We start from the raw sequence: 22,654 nt of genomic DNA on the forward strand, positions 1-22,654 counted from the left end.
TTATTCTGTCCAGTATTTTGAAGAGCAGAAACCTCTTTTTAGTCATAGTGGTACAGTGTTTCTCAAATGAATGTCTCTTCCTCTCAAAATTGGATTAAGACAAAGGAATCTTAAGTTTCAGTTTTGTTGAGAAGTCACGTTTTTTCTTTGGTGATAACAGTGTTCCAATCCCATTTACTCCTTCTTCTATTAGGTGACGAGAAAGAAAAAAGTTTTTGCCTCATGCCACCCTACCCCCCAGTTTTTTGTAAAAAAGAATTTTTTGGTACTTATTCAAGTACTGTGTTTGGCACTTAAAATGCATTTCTTGTTGTTGTTGTTGTTGTTGTTGTTGTTGTTATTTTTAATGACTGAAACAGAACATATCTAAAACCACAGCTTTTGGAAGGACCATTTGTTCTTGCTGATCTTGTACCTCTCCTTGAACTTGATCTTGGCCTCCTGTTGGGCCTTGCATTTAAGAGCAAGGACTCTGAAGACATCCTTCTTGACCACAGTCTTGTCCCAGAGGATATCCAGAGTGCCTTATGGGCATGAAGTGACTGTAGTTATAAACTTTCACAAAAGACTTGATCTTTGACCTTTTGGTGATTTTCTTCTTGCCCATGGCAGCTGTCACTTTGCAGGGATAGCAGTCAATTCAGCAACCAGGGCATGGCTGTAGGGATGGTCTGAGGTGCCATCATCAATGTTCTTCACAATGACCGCTTTGTGTCCAGAATAGCGTCTGGTCCAGACTGGCACCACCTTCCTGACACCAGCCCATCTCGACACCAGCCACTCGAGCCCACAGCAGAAAGGAAGTTAAGATGGTTATTTCAAAGAATATGCAACTGCCATATTTAAGTTTCTTTATCTAAAAAGTGAGAATTTAAAATTGGTACCACTATTCTTATCACTTTAAGGACAACAAATTCCTTTGAATATATCAGAAATGGGTGTGTGAAAATTTACTTCCACTGCTACCTTCTTGCACAGTTTCCTCATGCTTCTCAGATTATAACTTTGCTTGCATCTAATCATAAAACAAATTTTGAGAGACGGAGAGAAAATATAAATTCTGTAACTCTTCTAGCATTCATGGATGAAATCTTTTGTAGATTAAATACTGCATCATACTCCGTGAATATTTAATTAAAATAGTTATTGTCAGTTTGACTTGGAAAAACATTTTAATTCATTGGAATATGGGGTTTTGATAAATGTGAGGATGTTGGTAAAATTATACAATGGAATTCTTACTCATTTCCAAATTTTGAATTAAAAGCACTTTTGGAGGTACCATAAAGTACAGTTATATTGCATTATAACTGTATTGAGCATAGTTTGTTTTACATTTATCAACTCATTTGTTCCCCCACATCAACCACAGAGTGAGAAGGCAGTAAATTGCAAGGTATTGCTTTTCCAACTCAGAAGATCTGTTTAAAATGCAGATTCTGAGTCACTAGTTCTGGGATCTAGACAGCTTTTCTGCATGTCTAACAAGCTCACCAGTCACACTGATATTGTTCCTTCAGGGACCATACTTTGAATAGCAAAGTCCTGAAAAAACCCATTAAACTCAACGTCTGGAAATGTAAACTTTAGCCTCAGCTGTAATTTTTCAGTTGACAACATAAAGCAAATTACTTTATCTCTGAGCTGAGTCTTTTCACTTCTAAAGTAAAGGTATTTGAGTTATTATTCTGTGATTTCTTTTTATTAATTAAGAAACTGCTGATCACAGAGGTAAAGAAATTTCTCAAATTCACACATTAGTGACAACTCCTGTTTTCTGACAACTGCAGGTTTTCTGATGGTGGTTAAAGCTTTTCACTTTACCATACCAGTAACAGAACCTGAACCCATTTATATAGAGCATCATGCCTGAAAATAAGAGAAATCATGCAGAGCTATTTTACAAGATACCTTCAGAAATTTTTGTAGATTGAACTGTTATTACTTTAATGGATTTTATATTTTTCATGCTATATCAATAGTTTTCCCTTTTATTTATTTCCACTATTTATTATTTTTATTCCATAGACCTTTCTCCTACTTTTAAACAACCCTTGACCAAGTGATAGCGGCACCTTTAAGCAAAGCTATTCTTCACAGCAGTCATATCAATGCCAGCTGTGATTTCATTTATATTGAATCACTGTAATTCCTGAAACAATTTATAAAGTTTTGCAACCCTGATTTAAACTTAAATTTTCATGAAATAAAGGTACATGTAGACCATATTCATCTGTATGTTTCTATTTTTCATTTTTGTGACTAAAGTTGGGCTTGCGGATATAAACTTCCTGGCATCCCTTCACTGAGTAGTAGAACCTTCATTCTAAAGCAAATGTGGATAAAAATCTGAACATGCTTGCTTGCAGGTGTATTGAGTATCTCATTAGCATTGCACTTATTACCTCTTGCAATCTACATGACACTGTTTGGGCATGGATAAACAGGTGCACATGGGCATAGGACCAAATCTAAGACGAAACACAAGTGACCAGTGTGCTTCTACATTTTTAGGCCAACTGGTAGTTTTTTATTGACTACAGATGGTTACTGACTACACAATAATAAGCTTCCAGTTGACTTATTATATTTTTAAGTTACCCCAATTTTTTTTTTCTCACAGCTAGGAACTCCAATTTATACTCAGGATAAATTTTAGCCCATATGATGGCCTTATAGCCCACATGTACCCTTGAAGTCAGTGGAGATTTCAATCCTCATTTACAGCTGAAGACTCATTTTCATATTTTAAGAGCATGAAGAAATGAGCCAGTTCAACTCTCCTCATCTTTCCCAGAGTTCTTCCCCGATTTTTAAATGTGTGCTTTCTGGGGCTCAAATGAATGCACTGCAGGAGACACAGAGTCAAAATATATATGTAAATTATTTTATTTTTGGAACATTTCTTACAGTAGTCTTGGCTGAGAAAGTGCCTCATTAAATGCATCAAATGTGTTTTAGGTGTCAACTCTTTATTCTATACTAAACTACTTGATGTAGTGGCCACACACATAAACACAAACACACACATATGCACACACACATTAATACATCCTTTATTCTCCAGTGTTAAATAGTCATGAAAGTCCAAATGAATAAATGTAGAGTAAGAAATAATGTGATAGAAAGTGTAAGAAATATCTGAAAAAAATACTATTAAAAAAAAACTTAAAGAATGGGCAATACTCCTTTTAATATGGTGATAGAGGAGTACAGGATAAAAGGTTCTGGCCTTTACTTCAGGTACAATATTCAGGAGCAAAGTTGGAACATTCTGTAACAAGTTAGTAATGTAAGTAGGCACTGCATTTGAAAATACATGATTTGGCTTCTAAGTTAAATTAGACAATCTATAGATCTAATAAGATCTTGGCTGATTTATTCCACTCCCAACTTTGGGCAGCAATATCTTCATCTGTAAAATAAAGAACTTTTATTTAATGATCTCTTAATTCTCTTATATAGCCTAAAATTCAGTAATGCTTTTAAAAGCTATTGAAAGCACTTGTAAACATTGTTACTCCTTCTTCTCTCAGATCACTACTTTCTGTGCATTTGCTCTATCTTTGTGGTATTTTATAAATATTTGACAGATTTGTATTTATATACTTCTTAGACAGTAGATTGTAACCTCCATAACAGCAAGGCTTTACTTAATTTGTTTTATCCTCAGTATCTGGCAAGTAGTACACATTCAGTAAATATCCTGTTAATAAATGATTACATAAATCAGTAAACATCTTCCAATGAAATGAATCAATATACATACACATATATATATGAAAACTAACAGCCTCATTCTGTTTTATCCTGAAACACTTTTCCAAAATGAGAAAAAAAAATACCTAACACGTAATTTGAATTGTATCTAGTTAAAAAAGAATAAGTATCTTATAGTCCAAAAAGTCAAATAAATAATTCAGTGTGCATCAGACAACGCACTGGTCTTTTTTAATGCTGCAACTTCTTTTTTTCTGATATGTTGACAAAAAGGTTAACAGGAAGTAAATTGATCATTCATATTAAAGTAAACCCTTGCTTATAAATAATACAATGGAGTAGATACTTTTTCTCAGCTTTCCTGAAGTGGGCTGTGTGGTTAAAGCAACATATATCTTTGAAATTATAAAAATACAATTTTACAAGATAAAATGTTTAATAGTGAAAAAATAAAATGCTTTGAAACATTAAGCAATTTTTAATTGGAGGAAAGTGTGTTATACTCCACAGTCTTTCTACTGAATAGATCCTCAATTAAGGAGCAATAGTCAAGAATCATTAAAGACTTAGAAGTATCTATATGTAAAAGCTGAGTAAGTTGCAAAGAATGTTAAAATAAATATCTGACACAGAAAGACTGATGTTAACATTAAATGTAGAGAGACGAGTTAAGATGGCAGAGTGGCATGGACACCCTGAGCTGGTCTTGTCCCTGAAATGCAGCTAGATCAGCACCAAACTATTTTGAACACCTAGGAAACTGATCTGGGGTTAACACAACAATCAGCATAACTTGAGCCACAGACTCATCAGGTACATGGTGTGGAGAAGTGAACTGGGGGAGAGCAAAGCATGGAGAGTAGAGAGCTGTTTTTGCAAAGAGGACAGAGAAAGAGAAGGGGGGAGAGTGTGGCACATTGGGGTCACGAAAGAAAAGCACTCCCTGAAAGTAGCTGGAGAGAAAGAGTGAAAACACTTGCAGGGGACTGAACAAGAAATCTGTTACCCAAACCATTGATGGGAAGAAATGAGAGGGCTTCAATACCACCAGGAGTCTATAAACAGTGGAGCTCAGAGTCTGAAGTTTTAGAGCTCAGTGCCTGGCAGTGCTCTGGTGAGGAAGTAGGGCAAATCCCCAGGAACAGGCAGCAGGGTCTGAGGTACTCATGTGCCACATGGAGAGAAGCGGTTCCTCTGCTTGGAGTGAATTTGATAAAGGCCATATGGCCTCCCCACAGGCAAAGGTGCTGGTGGACCCCCTGGAGAGCATCCACATGTCTGGTATTGGGACAAAGATGTAAGAGTACAGTGAAACCTGGCACTGGCTGTGTTGTGATTTGCCATAAATCTCTGAACTTCTGCAGCTGAGTGATTGCCTGAATGTTTTCTGGGACAAGCTACTGCTCAGTGAGACCCTCCCCAAGAGAATTGGCAGGTCCAAGCCACAGGGTCTCTGAAGTGTGTGGTTTTGAAACACAACCCCATTGGAGATAAAACTCTGAAGGGAGGTGCCACCTGGCAGGCAGGCAGCTTGGACACAGGGTAGAGGCAGGGAGTGGACAGAGTCCTGAAACAATGAAGGGGTGTTTGATAATGGGTTGGTGAGAATGAAAAGTTCCCATGGATGAAGCCATTTCCACCTCTCCTGCACATGCGCATGTGCACTCATGTTCATGCACACCACACTGATTCACTCCAGTATGCTAAACTGAGTAATGCTACCTAGTGGAAAATGGAACCATTACACCAAACCCTGCCCAACTGCACCCTCCAAGCACATCCCCTAGAAGAACAGCACAAGTCACTCCATCTGCTCAGAGTATAGTCTATAGAGGGCTTCATAGTTTCAGTTCTAGGGGAAACTAGATGTAACTTCATTTGGGTTTCATTCACTTTGCTGGTTCATTTATTTGTTTTCTTTACTTCTGTTTTCGCTTAAATTGTTCTTTTTTCCATTCGTTCTTTATGCATACAGAAAGAGAAAAATTTATTTTTCTTTTTTTTACCTTATTTTTTTATTTTTTTAATATTCATTCTATTTCATTTTATTCTATTTTATCATATAATTTTTTTATTTTTAATTTTTATATTACCTCCCCCCCCTTTTTTCTCTATTCTATCAAGCTTTTTTCAATAAGCAGACCAAAACACACTTAGGATATATCTTCCTTTATTTGATTTTTTTGTTTTGTTTTTACTTTCTAATTTTAATTTTTTTTTAATTTTATTAATTTTTTTCTTCTTCCAAAATACCAAAACAAGGAAATTCACTCTAAATAAAGAATAGGACGAAATGATAGCCAGGGGCTTAATCAACATAGATATAAGCATAATGTCTGAACTAGAATTTAGAATCACAATAACCTGGGGTTGAAAAAAACATAGAATCCTTTTCTGTGGAGAAAAAAGAAATAAAATCTAATCAGGATGAAATTAAAAATGATATAACCAAGATGCTATCTCTAATGGGTGCCACGATGGCAAGGATGGAGGAAGCAGAGCAGCTAATCAGTGATAGAGAAGATTAAATTAAGGAGAATATTGAGGCAGAAAAAAGGAGGGAAACAAAGGCAAAAGATCATAGTACAAAACTTAAAGAACTAAGTGACTTAGTAAAAAGGAATAACATCTGGGTTGCCTGGGTGGTTAAATCAGTTAAGTGTCCAACTTAAGCTCAGGTCATGATCTCATGGTTCATGAGTTCAAGCCCCACCTCAGGTTCTGTGCTGACAGCCCGGAACCTGGAGCCAGCTTCAGATTCTGTGTCTCCCTCTGTCTGTCTTTCTCCCTTGCTCATGTTTTTTTGTTTGTTTTCCTCTCTCTCCCTCTCTCTCTCTCTCTCTCTCTCTCTCTCTCCCCCTCTCTTTCTTTCTCTCTCTCTCTCTCAAATAAACATTAAGAAAAAGAAAAGGAATCACATCCAAAGTATAGGAGTCCCAGAATGTGAAGAGAAAGAAAAAGGGTCAGAAGGCTCCTGTGAGCAAATGATAGCAGAAAACTTTTCTAATCTGAGGAAGGACACAGACATCAAAATCCAAGAAACACAGAAAACTCCCATTAGATTCAACAACAACTGATGATCACCAAGGCATATCATAGTCAAATTCACAAAATAAACAGACAAGGAAAGAATTATGAAAGCAGTAAAGGAGAAAGTCTTTGTAAGGGAAGACAGATCAGGTTTGCTTCATACCATCCACAGAAACTTGGCAGGCCAGAAAGGATTGGCAGGTTGTATTCAACATGCTGAATTGGAAAAACTGCAGCCAACAAGTCTTTATCCAGCAAGGCTGTCATTCAAAATAGAAGGAGGTATAAAGAGTTTCCCAGAAAAATAAAAACCAAAGGAGTTCATGACCACTAAACCAGCCCTGCAATAAATTTAAGGGGGACCCTTTGAGTGGAAAAAAGACAAAACAAAAAAGACCAAAAGCAATAAAGACTAGAAAGGACCAGAGAACATCACCAGAAACACCAACTCTCGTGGCCACGCCCCAACTTGGTCAGTCGGTCTCTCTCTCAAAAAATTAATAAACATAAAAATTTAAGGATCTTAAAATGGGGAGATTATCCTGGATTATCTGAGTGAGCCCTATGTAATCATAAGGGAAGGAGGATCAGAGTTAGAAACAGGAAATGTTTTCAATAACAGAAGCAAAAATTGCAGTGATGCAAGAAAGGAGTCTTCCGTCCAAGAATGCACATGATCTTTAGAAGCTGAAAAGGCAAGAAAATGGATTCTACCCTAAAATATTCTGGAGGGAACAAGCCCGGGAGACACCTTGCTTTTAGCCAATGAGATTGATGTACTTCTGATCTCCATAAATGTGAGATAACAAATGTGTGTTGTTTTAAGCCACTAGGTGTGTGCTACCTTTTTATAGCACCAAATAAGAAATGAATATAGACAGCTTGTTCATGATGTTTCCAGGATCTTAACATGTTACTCTTCTCCCAGCAACCTTTGCTATGAGCTTCCCTTTCATACAGGAAACAATTGCCAGCAATGACATCCCCAACGTTTTTTTCAGTCTTTAACAAATTTTTTTAATGTTCATTTATTTTTGAGAGAGAGAGAGAGAGAGAGAGAGAGTAGGGGAGGTGCAGAGTGACAGGGAGACCAAGAATCCTAAGCAGGCTCCAGTTTCTGAGGTGTCAGCACAAAGCCTGACTTGGGGCTTCAAATCATGAGCCATGAGATCATGACCTGAAGTTGGACACTTAACCAACTGAGCTACCCAGGTTCCCCTATAACACAAGTTTTAAAGTAGAAATTAAATATATTCTCTTAAATAAGCATTTGAAAGAAATTATTACATTTTTATAATGTATCTCTTTAAAAAAATAAATCAAAATAAAATATCAAAAACTACTGAATATTAATTTTTAAAAATTTAGCTTAAGTCCTTTGAGTATATGGTGTAACACTTTTTGACTGAATTTGAATTAGTGTTTTAGAGTGGGCTTAAGTTGTTTTCACACATATTGGTATTAGCTAATTAATTTAGTGAAATTCTTGACAACTGCTGAACTAGATACTAATTAAAATCAGATGCTAGGGGCGCCTGGGTGGCACAGTCGGTTAAGCGTCCGACTTCAGCCAGGTCACGATCTCGCGGTCCGTGAGTTCGAGCCCCGCGTCGGGTTCTGGGCAGATGGCTCAGAGCCTGGAGCCTATTTCCGATTCTGTGTCTCCCTCTCTCTCTGCCCCTCCCCCGTTCATGCTCTGTCTCTCTCTGTCCCAAAAATAAATAAATGTTGAAAAAAAAAAATAAAATAAAATAAAATCAGATGCTAAATCATTAACCACAAACCAGCATATAAATATAATGACAGATACTATTGTCTTCAAAGATAAAACTGCTAAGATACAAAATTTAGATACTATAAAACATAATAATAAAGGAAATTAAGACCAATTGAACATATTGTATGCCTGAGTCAGGACAGAACTATGTTAAATATTCTGAAACATAAATAGGAATACATTTGTGGAAAGAAAATTAGTATCATAATGACTATAATGGAATGCATAGTAAACATTTGATTTTCTAGTATTTATTTGTAACTATAATATGTAACAAAAATATGTAATATATGAAATAGTTTTAATTAAATTTTTATCTAATATGCCACTTATCTTCATGTACTTAGGCCCTGAATTTCTAAATATTATGTTTACACACAAATTAATTGCATTTCTATTAATTTGGTGCAGTGGGTAGTTTCTAACATAGGCTCCCACTGGCATCTACCTGCTGTTACTAACACCCTTGGAGTGTAGCACCTGTGACTTGATACTAGGTATAAAATAAATACCACAAAGGTGACAGAATATCACTCTGTGATTACTTTTCATAAGCAAGTCACCATAGTGTAGGTGCTCACATGGCGAGGAACACAGGGCTGCCTCCAGCCAATAGCCAGCATGGACCTAAAATCTTCCATCTAACTGTCTATGAGAAATTGAATCTTGACAGTACACACTTGGAAGTAGGTCATGTTGTAGTCAGGCCTTCACCTGGGGAATCCTTAACTGCATTCTTGTGAGACACGCTGGAGCAGAAGACCCAGGTGAGGTGTGCCAGCTTAGAAACTGGACCATAGAAAATGTGAAATAACAAATATGTGTCATTTTAAAATGATAAATTTGTGGTAATTTGTTATGCAGCAATAGACAAATTATACATATAGATTTATTTTTTAATGTTTATTTTGAGAGACAGAGTGTGTATGTGCACATGTGCACACAAGTGGGGGAGGGGCAGAAAGAAGGGGAAGGGAGAGATTCAGAAGTTGACTCCATGCAGTCATTGCATGGGATGGAGGACTCATGTCATGAACCATGAGATCATGACCTGAGCTGTAATCGAGAGATGCTTCACCAACTGAGCCACCCAGGTGCCCTGATATACATATAGACTTTAATGACACAATGATTTGCTTATGAGATATCAATAATGAATTTATTAATTTCACAAGTTCTAGAATAGGGGCATTAGAAATGCTAAATATGTCATAACGTTTTTATTATTTTCTTTCATTTACTTAATTCAGTAATATTGTAATGGTAATTTACAATAAAATTTGCCCTTTTTAGATGTGCAGATCAATGAATTTTGACAATGGTGGATAGTTGTGTAACCACAAGATATTGGAGATATAAAATATTGTCATCTTACTCAACTAAAAGAATTTTTTTAATGATTTATTCATTTTTTGACGGGGGGGGTGTGTGCAAAAAGAGAGGGAAAGAGAGAATCCCAAGCAGGCTCCGCACTGTCAGTGCAGAGCCCGACATGGGGCTCAGACTCACAAACCATGATGTCATGACCTGAGCTGAAACCAAGAGTCAGATGCTTAACTAGAATGAGCCACCCAGGCCCCCCCAACTTAAAACATTTTTTGGAATACCTGGCTATTTTCATTGTTTAGCACAAGAGCAATGTTCTTTGAAGCTTTCTAAATACTAAGTGAAATCTGCATCTGTTTTAATTCCATCTCTGTATTATACCATTAGAAAAAATATAAAAATGAGTAAAGCAGTGTAAAACTTTAGCTTAATAAAGGATATTGAAAAACTTTCCTAAATTTAATTGATCTGCTTATAATTAGCATGGGGTCTTTGTCCTTTGGGACAAATACTTTTCAAATTATATCCAAGAAAATAAAACATCAATCAGGGTTGGGAAGTGGTAAAAGGTGAAATTTTGCTTTCTAAAACCATTTATGTAGAAAAACTGTCCCTTGCCATAAAACACAAATATGCAAAACCATACACATTTTTATGAAATAATGAAAGTAGAATTTCTAGAATCTGTCATTACTGCATGAGCCATAAAGATGATTGCACTGAGGAGGCAAAGTGTTTTAGATCCACTGAAACAAATATATCTGTTGTGTGGTGATAAAAACAAAAGGATCTGTTAGAAATTGGTTGCAATTACTATCTAGAGTTCCTGAACAAATTTGTACCATTTTAAGGAAATATATTTTTTTTCTCGAGGTAAAAAAGAAATATCAGAGTATAGATGGATGTATGTATGAATTTTTCCCTTCAGATGATGGAACATGATTTTATCGAGTTAGATATCTAAACATAAATTTGGTTTTATATGGAATAACTTTCTATCTTAGGAAAATTTTCCAATATTATTCACTATTGAGGGATTCAAATAATAGTATAATTGGTCAGTCAAGCAAGTAGGTTTATGGTTATGTAAACAATTTCCAATCATGAAATATGTATCACTAATAAAATAATTTATAATAAATTGAGAAAAATATTCTTTAAAAATAAGGGAAAATATTTGAAGAATTATGGAGAGAACCAATATAGAAATGGCTTAGAAATAATTTTGCTATATAAGACAACTGCAGAAATGCATCTTTTTGCTTAATTCAGTCAACTGCACAGCTCTCAAACTGTAGAAAATGGATACTACAGACTCCTGGATGGCTCAGTTGGTTAAGTCTCCAACTTTTGGCTCAGGTCATGGTCTTGAGTTTGTGGCTTCCAGCCCCACATTGGGATCTGTGCTGACAGCTCAGAGCCTGGAGCCTGCTTCGGATTCTGTGTCTCCCTCTCTCTCTTCACCTTACCCACTCAAGCTCTCTGTCTCTCTTTCTCAAAAATAAATAAAAATAGAAAAGACAACACATACTAAATGAAACTCAGTCTTTTTGGTCTTGAAAGAATGTGACCTTGTGTCACCTCCTCTGTGATTTTATTCTCCTGCTTCTGAGAGTACAGGAGATGCCAAAATTACTTAGTGGGGCTCCAGAACTTTCAACTTTATCAGTAGGAAGCAAGTAGAGTTTACTGGAGAGTATACAGAATCAAGAATAAGGGAAGTGATGTTACTGCAAAATTTAGGGAAGAATTTCATAGTTATAGTGCTGTTTTGGCTTCAGTTTATTCTTGCAATATTCATGTCATCAGCTTCTACAACTAGTTTATGTTAGGTTTGGAAATCTTGAAAAGGTTTTATAAGCATCAGATTATGTGGAAAATATTTTTTTTCTAAGTATGGCTCTTATTTAGCCATCAGTGCTTATTGAACTCCATCATTGAAAATGAAGAGGTACTTACATGTGCTGTCTTGGAAATAGTGTATTAGAAGAGAGAAAACCTTCTGTAAACTGAATATCACTATTTAAATAAAATACTCAATTTTATGTTTTTTTTTTTAATTTTTTCTTCCCTTTGAAGAAAGGGAATTGTGGCAATGAACAATTTACTCTTTAAGTACTCTTTAAGAGGTTTAAAAGCTACTCTAAAACAATCTGCAATGGCAAATATTTTATAATCATAGTTTCCTTTTATTTTCTTGAATAAGAAATAATAATAATAATAATAATAATAATAATAATAGAGAATAATGGTAACATACGTTGTTCTAGTTGTGTGAGGTAACTTATTTAATCCTTATAAGGTGTATTTTTATTCTCATTTTGTGGATGAGGAATCTGAAGCACATAGAGGTTATAAATACTGTCAGTGGCTCTGTGGGCAGTAATGGCAGTAATTGTGACCAGTGGGATTCAAGAGCAAAGACTAGTTCTGGAGCCAATACCCTTAATCTTTACATAATTTAGAGGAGAACACAAATAATTACCCCCAATGGCACACTAGGGCTATTCATTTCTATTAAAAGTATTTTTTAAACAGAAAAACATATGACCTAGTAAACTTTTTACACCCTATGCTTCAATATTCACACTAGTGAACTAAATGCATTAAAATGTTAGTGTTGACTAAATAGCTACACTCCTCTAAATTTAACCTCTAACTTCATCAAAGAACATTCATATTTTCTTAATAAGGCATATCCCTTTCTAATAATTGTTCTACGTGGAGGTTATAAAATTATTATGGCTTTTATCACCTTATTAAAACCTGTGATGAGGAAAGCCAAAGTATTTTGAAACATCCCATTTTTATTATTAGCAAAACTGACGAAAATACAAGATAGTATTTATCTGGTGAACAAGTTGTAGATGAAACTATAAAATATTGACCATTCCCTCTTCTCCAGACTCCTTATAATGCTCCTGCTGGGCAGCACTATTGATGAGTCTGAAGTTGCTGTGATGACAGAGTACAAAAATGTTAAACTAGACTATTGGCAATTTAAAGTCATATGCTGATTCCTTTTGTGAATATTTGCAGCTTCAATTTCCAATTTTAATTTACTCTACCAGGCAATTCTCCTATTAAAAAACTCAATGATTGTGAGACAACTGTAGTAAAACCTTTAAACATTTTGACTCCAAATACACTATTTGTTTCAAATAAACTTTTGAATTCATCTGCTTTAAAATGTTAGGCAGGTAAATCAATGTACAGAAATCAGTTGCATTCTTATACACTAACAATGAAGCAACAGAAAGACAAATAAAGAAACTGATCCCATTCACAATTGCACCAAAAAGCATAAAATACCTAGGAATAAATCTAACCAAAGATGTAAAGGATCTGTATGCTGAAAACTATAGAAAGCTTATGAAGGTAATTGAAGAAGATTTAAAGAAATGGAAAGACATTCCCTGCTCATGGATTGGAAAAATAAATATTGTCAAAATGTCAATACTACCCAAAGCTATCTACACATTCAATGCAATCCCAATCAAAATTGCACCAGCATTCTTCTCGAAACTAGAACAAGCAATCCTAAAATTCATATGGAACCACAAAAGGCCCCGAATAGCCAAAGGAATTTTGAAGAAGAAGACCAAAGCAGGAGACATCACAATCCCAGACTTCAGCCTCTACTACAAAGCTGTCATCATCAAGACAGCATGGTATTGGCACAAAAACAGACACACAGACCAATGGAATAGAATAGAAACCCCAGAACTAGACCCACAAACATATGGCCAACTCATCTTTGACAAAGCAGGAAAGAACATCCAATGGAAAAAAGACAGCCTCTTTAACAAATGGTGCTGGGAGAACTGGACAGCAACATGCAGAAGGTTGAAACTAGACCACTTTCTCACACCATTTACAAAAATAAACTCAAAATGGATAAAGGACCTAAATGTGAGACAGGAAACCATCAGAACCTTAGAGGAGAAAGCAGGAAAAGACCTCTCTGACCTCAGCCGTAGCAATCTCTTACTCGACACATCCCCAAAGGCAAGGGAATTAAAAGCAAAAGTGAATTACTGGGACCTTATGAAGATAAAAAGCTTCTGCACAGCAAAGGAAACAACCAACAAAACTAAAAGACAACCAACAGAATGGGAAAAGATATTTGCAAATGACATATCGGACAAAGGGCTAGTATCTAAAATCTATAAAGAGCTCACCAAACTCCACACCCGAAAAACAAATAACCCAGTGAAGAAATGGGCAGAAAACATGAATAGACACTTCTCTAAAGAAGACATCCAGATGGCCAACAGGCACATGAAAAGATGTTCAGCGTCGCTCCTTATCAGGGAAATACAAATCAAAACCACACTCAGGTATCACCTCACGCCAGTCAGAGTGGCCAAAATGAACAAATCAGGAGACTATAGATGCTGGCAAGGATGTGGAGAAACGGGAACCCTCTTGCACTGTTGGTGGGAATGCAAATTGGTGCAGCCGCTCTGGAAAACAGTGTGGAGGTTCCTCAGAAAATTAAAAATAGACCTACCCTATGACCCAGCAATAGCACTGCTAGGAATCTACCCAAGTACAGGAGTACTGATGCATAGGGGCACTTGTACCCCAATGTTCATAGCAGCACTCTCAACAATAGCCAAATTATGGAAAGAGCCTAAATGTCCATCAACTGATGAATGGATAAAGAAATTGTGGTTTATATACACAATGGAATACTACGTGGCAATGAGAAAGAATGAAATATGGCCTTTTGTAGCAACGTGGATGGAACTGGAGAGTGTGATGCTAAGTGAAATAAGCCATACAGAGAAAGACAGATACCATATGGTTTCACTCTTATGTGGATCCTGAGAAACTCAACAGGAACCCATGGGGGAGGGGAAGGGAGAAAAAAAAAAGACGTTAGAGTGGGAGAGAGCCAAAGCATAAGAGACTGTTAAAAACTGAGAACAAACTGAGGGTTGATGGGGGGTGGGAGGGAGGGGCGGGTGGGTGATGGGTATTGAGGAGGGCACCTTTTGGGATGAGCACTGGGTGTTGTATGGAAACCAATTTGTCAATAAACTTCATAAAAAAAAAAAAAAAAAAAAAAAAAAAAGAAATTGTGGTTTATATACACAATGGAATACTACGTGGCAATGAGAAAAAATGAAATATGGCCTTTTGTAGCAACGTGGATGGAACTGGAGAGTGTGATGCTAAGTGAAATAAGCCATACAGAGAAAGACAGATACCATATGGTTTCACTCTTATGTGGATCCTGAGAAACTTAACAGGAACCCATGGGGGAGGGGAAGGAAAAAAAAAGAGGTTAGAGTGGGAGAGAGCCAAAGCATAAGAGACTCTTAAAAACTGAGAACAAACTGAGGGTTGATGGGGGGTGGGAGGGAGGGGCGGGTGGGTGATGGGTATTGAGGAGGGCACCTTTTGGGATGAGCACTGGGTGTTGTATGGAAACCAATTTGACAATAAATTTCATATATTAAAAAAAAAAAAAAAAAAAATGTTAGGCAGGTAATTAGAGTCATTGTTTAACTCCCTGTACCACAAATAGCAAAAACAAAGTAAGGAAAAACAATCTCTGATTAATTAAATAGATGTGGGAAAAGGTTGCTATGTATTTCATATTTTTCGTATATGCATACATACTTATATATAATTTGCCAAAGAAAAGGCAACTTGTTGACATTAACTTGTGTGCATCTGCATATATGAATATATACGTATACATATGTATATAATCCATTATAGTCATACATGCAGTATATATTCATACATGTAGTATATATGTATATACACAACTTGTGTGCATCTGCATGTATAAATATGTATACAATTTGTATACATAACTTGTATGCTATATTTGTACATACAGTGTATGCATACATGCAGTATACATGTACATACACAACTTATGTGCATCTGCATGTATGAATATGCTTATATATGTATATATATGTATATACATGTATATATATATATATATATATACATACATACACATACGTTTGTATGTGCAGTGTGTGACAAAAAATAATCAAAAGACATATTCTGGATACAACAATTCTGCCATGTCATGTTATTTCAGTTTGCTCACAAGAAAGTTACAGCAATGCATCTCACTCCATTAAGGGAGAATAGTAACACAGCCCATTTCTTTCTTTTGTTTTTGTAAATTGAAGCATAGTTGACATACAATAAGTTTATATACATATATTATTTATATTGTTATATATTATATATAATATATATTATGTGTAAAACATATATACATATATTAGAAAATGCTCACAACTGTAGCTACCATCTGTCACCATGCAAAGTTATTATAATATTAGTGATTACTGTACTTTATCTCTGTGATTTATTTTATAATTAAAAGTTTGTACCTCTTAATCCCCTTCACCTATTTTGTTCATCCCCTCACTCCCATAGCAACCACCAGTTTGTTCTCTGCACTTATGAATTTGTTTCACTTGTTTTGTTGTTCATTCATTTTGTTTTCAAGATTCTGTATACAATTGAAATCGTATGGCATTTGTCTTACTCTGACTTACTTCATTTAGTATAATATCCTCTAGGTCCATCCATGTTGTTGCAAATGGAAAGATTCTTTTGTATGGCTAAGTAATATTTCACTGTGTATATATACTACATCTTTTTCCATTCATCTCTTGATGGACAGTTATGTTGCTTTTATATCTTGGCTTCTTATAAGTAATGCTGCAATAAACAGACAGGTACATATATCTTTTTGAATTAGGGTTTTCATTTTCTTCAGTAAATTTAGTAGAATTACTGGACTGTATGGTATTTCAATATTTAATTTTTTGAGGGCTCCCTTTTCTCCACATTCTCACCATATGATTTCTTTTTGTGTGTGTCTTTTTGAATCTAGCCATTCTGACAGGTGTGAGGTGATATCTCATTGTGGTTTTGATGTTCATTTCCCTGATGGTTAGTGATATTGAGAGCATCTTTTTATGCATCTGTTGGCTGTTTACTTTCTTGGGAAAAATGTCTATTCACATCCTTTCAGATTTTAGAATTTGTTTTTGTTATTGGGACATATGAGTTCTTTATATATTTTACATTTCAACCCTTATCAAATATATCATTTGCAAGTGTATTCTCCCTTCAGAGATTGTTTTTTTTTTTTTTTAAATTTTGTTGATGGTTTCCTTCACTATGCAAGAGGGGTTTAGTTTTATGTAGTCCCAATTTTCTTTAATTTTTGCTTTTGTTTGTTTTTCTTTGTGTGAATGATTTTATTATTTTTTTTAATATATGAAATTTATTGTCATTTAATTTTTGCTTTTGTATCCCTTGTCTGAGGAGACAAATCCAACAAATATTGCTAAGCCTGATAACCAAGAGTTGACTGCCTATGTCTAGGAGTTTTATGGTTTTAGGTCTTACATTTAGATCTTTAATACATTTTGCATTTATTTGTATATATGGTGTAAAGAAAGTGGTCCAGTTTTATTCTTTTGGATGTAGCTGTCCAATTTTCTCAGCACCATTACTGAAGAAATTATCTTTTGCCCATTGTATATTCTTGTAGTAGTGGATTAATGGACCATATAAGCATTTGTTTATTTCTGGGCTCTCTATTCTGTTCTAGTAATTTATGTACATGTTTTTGTTTTAGGATCATATTGTTTTGATTACCACAGCTTTGTAGTATAGTTTGAAATCTGGGATTGCGAAACCTCCAGATTTGTTTTCTTGCTCAGGATTGTTTTAGCTATTCAGAGTTTTTTGTGGTTGCATGCAAATTTTAGGATTATTTGTTGTAGTTGTTTAAAAAATATTAGTATCTTGATAAAGAATGAATTGATGGGGTGCCTGGGTGGCTCAGTCAGTTAAGCATCCAACATCAGCTCAGGTCATGTCTTGCAGTTTATGAGTTCAAGACCCACATCGGGCTCTGTGCTGACAGCTCAGACTTGGAGCCTGCTTTGGAATCTGTGTCTCCCTCTCTTTCTGCCCCTCCCCACTTGTGCTCTGTCCCTCTTGCTCTGTCAAAAATAAATAAATGTTACAAAAATTTAAAAAAAGAATGAATTGAAACTATAGATTGCTTCAGGTAGTGTGGATATTTTAAGAGCATTAATTCTCCAACCCATGAGCATGGATATCTTTACATTAATTTGTATTGTATTCAATTATTTTTTATCACTGTCATATTTTTCAGAGTATAGATCCTTCATATCCCTGGTTAATTTATTCCTAGGTATTTATTCTTTTTGATATAATTGTAGTGGAATTGTTTTCTAACTTCTTTCCGATAGCTTGTTATTAGCGTACAGAAAAACAAAACACTTCTGTTCATTAATTTTATATCCTGCAACTTTACTCAGTTCACTTATTCTAAGAATTTTTTGGTGGGGTATTTAGGGTTTTCTAAATGTAATATCATGTCATCTGCAAACAGGGACATTTTACTAATTCTTTAATAATTTGATGGTTTTTATTCTTTTCTGCTGTGGCTAGAATTTTCAGTACTATGTTGAATAAGAGGCAAGAGTAGACATCCTTGTCTTGTTCCTGATGTTAGAAAAAAAAACTTGCATGTTTTTATCATTAAGTAGGATGTTAGTTATGTCATTTATGGACCATATTAAAGTATGTTCCCTCTATATCCCCTTTGTTTCAAGTTTTTCCATGAATGAATGCTAAATTTTGTCTAACACTGCTTATCCATCTATTGAGATATTCATCACTTTTATCCTTCAGTTTCTTAATGTGGTGTATCATATCAACCTAACTTCATATATTAAACCATCCTTGAATCCCTGAAATAGATCACACTATTTTTGTGCTGAGTGATTCTTGTAATGGATTGTTGATTTCATTTTGCTGGTATTTTGTCGAGGATTTTTACATCTCTGTTCATCAGAAATATTGATATGTCATTTTCTTTTTTTATATTGTCGTTGGTGTTGGTGTCAGGGTAATGCTGTCCTGATATAATAAATTGGGAAGTATTCCTTATTCTACAACTTTTTGGAATAGTTTGAGAATCATAGGTATTATCTCCCATTTAAATGTTTGGTAGAATTCACCTGTGAAGTCATCTGATTCTGAAGTTTTATTTGTTGGAAGTTTTTGACAATTGATTCAGTTTAATTAATTGTAATCAGTCTGTTAAAATTTTCTATTTCTTCCTGATTCAGTCTTGGAAGATTTATCCATTTTTTCCTAAGTTGTCCTATTTGTTGGAGTATAATTTTGTTGGTAGAGCAGAATTATACTCTGTATGTGTATGGTGTTGGTATAACTTCGGCTCTTTTATTTCTAATTTTATTTATTTGAATCCTGTCTCCTTTTTCTTGATGAGTCTGGCAACAGTTTTTTTGGTTTTGTTTATCTTTTCAAAGAACAAACTTAGTTTTGTCCACATTTTCTATTGTTTTGTTTTTATTGTTGTTGTTTTAGTCTCTGTTTCATTTATTTCTCCTCTGATCTTTATTATTTCCTTCTAGTTATTAACTTTGGGCTTTGTTTTAATCCTTTTGAAGTTCCTCTAAGAGTAAGGTTAGGTTGCTTATTTGAGATTTTTCTTGTTTCCTGAGGTTAGTTGAGTACTGGATGGCAATAAACTTCCCTGTTTGAACTGCTTTAACTACATCCCACCTATTTGAACTATTGTGTTTTCATTTTCATTTGTCTTACGGTAGTCTTTTGATTTTCTTTTTTATTTCTTGGTTGACCCATTGCTTGTTCAGTAGTAGTACATTATTTAACCTTCATGTGTTTTAGGTGTTTGGTTAGTTGTTACCATAAGGTTCCTATACAACACTATACACACACACACACACACACACACACACTATGCAACACTATATATAGTATATATTTTTACTCCCTCCACATTTCATGTATTTGAACTCATATTGTATATCTCTTAGTTTTATACATCCTTAACTAATCTTTGTGGCATAATTGATTTTACTACCTTAATGTTTTGACCTTCATCTTAGCTTTCTCAGTGATAGATTTACCACTTTTATCATGGTGTGCTTTCACTGGTAAAAATATTTTTTTCCATAATTTTCTTAGTTATATTTGTAGCTTTTCCTTTATCACTTAAAAGACGTCCCTTTGACATATATATATATATATTTAAGGCTAGTTTAGTGGTGATGAACTGCTTTAACTTTTGTTTGGGAAATTCTTTATCCTTCAATTTTGAATAACTTTCCAGGTAAAGTATTCTTGATTATAGGTTTTTTTTTTCCTTTCAGCACTTTGAATATATCGTACAACTCCCTTCTGGACTGCAATGTTTCCATGGAATAGTAATCTGATAGCCTTATGGGCTTTACTTTATATTCAGATAGTTGCTTTTCTCTTGCTACTTTAAAGATACTATTTATAATTTTTTACATTTTAATTATTCTGTGTCTTATTATAGACCTTTTTTGGTTCACCTTTGGGGCTCTTTGGGATCCCTGGATTTGGATGTCTGTTTCCTTCCCCAGGTTAGGAGTTTTCAGCCATTATTTTTCTTTTCTTTTTTTTTTTTAAATTTTTTAATGTTTATTTACTTTTGAGAGAGAGAGAGCACGAGCAGAGGAGGGGAAGAGAGAGAGGGAGACCCAGAATCTGAAGCAGGCTCCAGGCTCTGAGCTGTTAGCACAGAGCGTGACATGGGACTTGAACTCAGGAACTGCAAGATCATGACCTGAGTTGAAGTCAGATGCTTAAATGACTGAGCCACCCAGGTGCCCCAAACCATTATCTTCTTTAAGTAAGTTTTCTACCTTTTTCTCTTTTCTTCTGAAACCCTTATAATATGAATGTTATACCTAATGGTGCAGAGGTTTCTCAATATATCCTCATTTTATTTATTTATTTATTTATTTATTTATTTATTTATTTATTTATTTATTTATTTATGTTGCTGAGCTTGATTTCCTCTAGTTTTCCTAATTTTCTATCCATTCTTCTATATCCTGTAATCTGCTGTTAATTCTCTTTTGTATTTTTCATTTATTTTATTCTTCAGTTCTGAATGTTTCTTTTTTATATTTTCTCTTTTTTGAAGTTCTTACTGACCTTATCTACTCTGCTCTAAACTCTCGTAAAAAGGGGCACTTGGATGGTTCAGTTGATTAAGCATCTGACCTTGATTTCAGCTCCGGTCATGATCCCATGGTTCATGGGTTCAAGCCCTGCATTGGCCTCTGTGCTGACAGTGCGGAGCCTGCTTGGGATTTTCTCTCTCTCCCTCTCTCTCTGCACCGCACCCCCCCCCCCCCCGCTCATACTCATTCTCTCTCACTCTCTCTCAAAAATAAATAAATAAACTTAAAAAAAAATTTTTAAAAGTCTGGTGAAATCTTTATGCCATTACTTTCACTCTTTTTTTTTTTTTTTTTTTTTTTTTTTTCAACGTTTATTTTTATTTTTGGGACAGAGAGGCAGAGCATGAACGGGGGAGGGGCAGAGAGAGAGGGAGACACAGAATCGGAAACAGGCTCCAGCCTCTGAGCCATCAGCCCAGAGCCTGATGCGGGGCTCGAACTCACGGACCGCGAGATCGTGACCTGGCTGAAGTCGGACGCTTAACCGACTGCGCCACCCAGGCGCCCCACTTTCACTCTTTTTTTAGGTAGATTGCATCTCTCTATTTTGTTTCTTTTTCTGAGATTTTGTCTTGTTCATTCATTTGGAACATATTTTTCTGTTTGCTAATTTTGTCTGGCTCTGTTTCTTTGTATTAGGTAGATCAGTTATATCCCCTGTTTTTGAAAGTAATGGCCTTACATAGAAGGCGTCTTGTCACGCCTAGTAGAACAGTGCTTACTGGTCACCAGAACCAGGCACTCCAGGGGTGTCTCCTTCCATGGCTGCATATGCTTTCTTACTGTGACTGGGCCACATCCGCTGTGAGTACACTGGTGGGAAAGAGTGACCCCCAGTCTGGCTGGCTGCAATCACCAGCCACAACTAAGGTGAGCACACTAGTGAAAGGGGCTACTCTTTGGCATGGCTGACTATGAGGTCTGGCTGCAGCTGCTGCTGGCTTGTTCATGGGCGGTGCTAGCTCCTGGTGCAACTGTGACTCTTGTGGGTGTGCTGTTGGTCAGGGCCTGCCCCGTTCCCTGGGGCTGGAGTTGATTTAGTGAAAATACGTGTCTTGACAAAGGCTGCCCACTGGGTGTAGGTGGTAAAAGCTGCTTTGTGAGGGTGCCTGCTAGGGTTGGCAGGGTGGTGGGGAAATTCTGTAGGGGAACATTTGGGCAGAGTAAGCAGTATTAGCAAGTAGATGAGAACATCAAAACTGGCCTCCTTTAGTGTCCAGACAGCTGGTTTGAAGGAGGGCGACCAAAAGTGGTGCTTACCAGCTCTAACATTTTCAGAAAAATTTCCTACAGATCTCCATGCCTCCAGCACATGGCCTAAAATTAGTGAATAGATATAGCCCAGGCACTTTTTGAATGGCTGCTTTTGTACTGGATCTCAGGGTGAGTGGTTTTGTTCATGGGCTTGTTCAGAGCAGATTTTGTTTACTGCAACCCTCTGGCGCTCCTGGAGTTAAGCCCCACTGGTTTTTAAAACTTCTGGAATTAATTCAACTAATTTTCAAAGCCTGATATCCTGAGGACTCACTTTCCTCATGCAGATCCCCATGGTGAGGGGTGCCCAATGCAGGGCTTGAACCTCTCACTCCTCAAGGAGGACCTCAGTGCCTGTGATATCCCTCCTGCTGTGGTTTCCTGCACAGAGGGTTTGCTCCCCAACTGCAATCTCAGGACCTCCTACCTTTCTCAGTGTGGCCTTTTCTTTCTATCTTTAGCTGTGGAAGAC

General features: G+C 35.9%; 1 pseudogene; it reads right to left on the reverse strand.

Annotated features, from left to right (window-relative positions):
* Nucleotides 1–366: 366 nt before the first annotated feature.
* LOC124509969 (60S ribosomal protein L27-like) lies at nucleotides 367–21,878 on the reverse strand (annotated as a pseudogene).
* Nucleotides 21,879–22,654: the final 776 nt, after the last annotated feature.

This window comes from Lynx rufus, unplaced genomic scaffold (genome assembly GCF_022079265.1).
Source record: "Lynx rufus isolate CCGP_SWC_20201006 ecotype Redwood Valley unplaced genomic scaffold, mLynRuf1.p SCAF_1, whole genome shotgun sequence".
Taxonomy (NCBI): domain Eukaryota; kingdom Metazoa; phylum Chordata; class Mammalia; order Carnivora; family Felidae; genus Lynx; species Lynx rufus.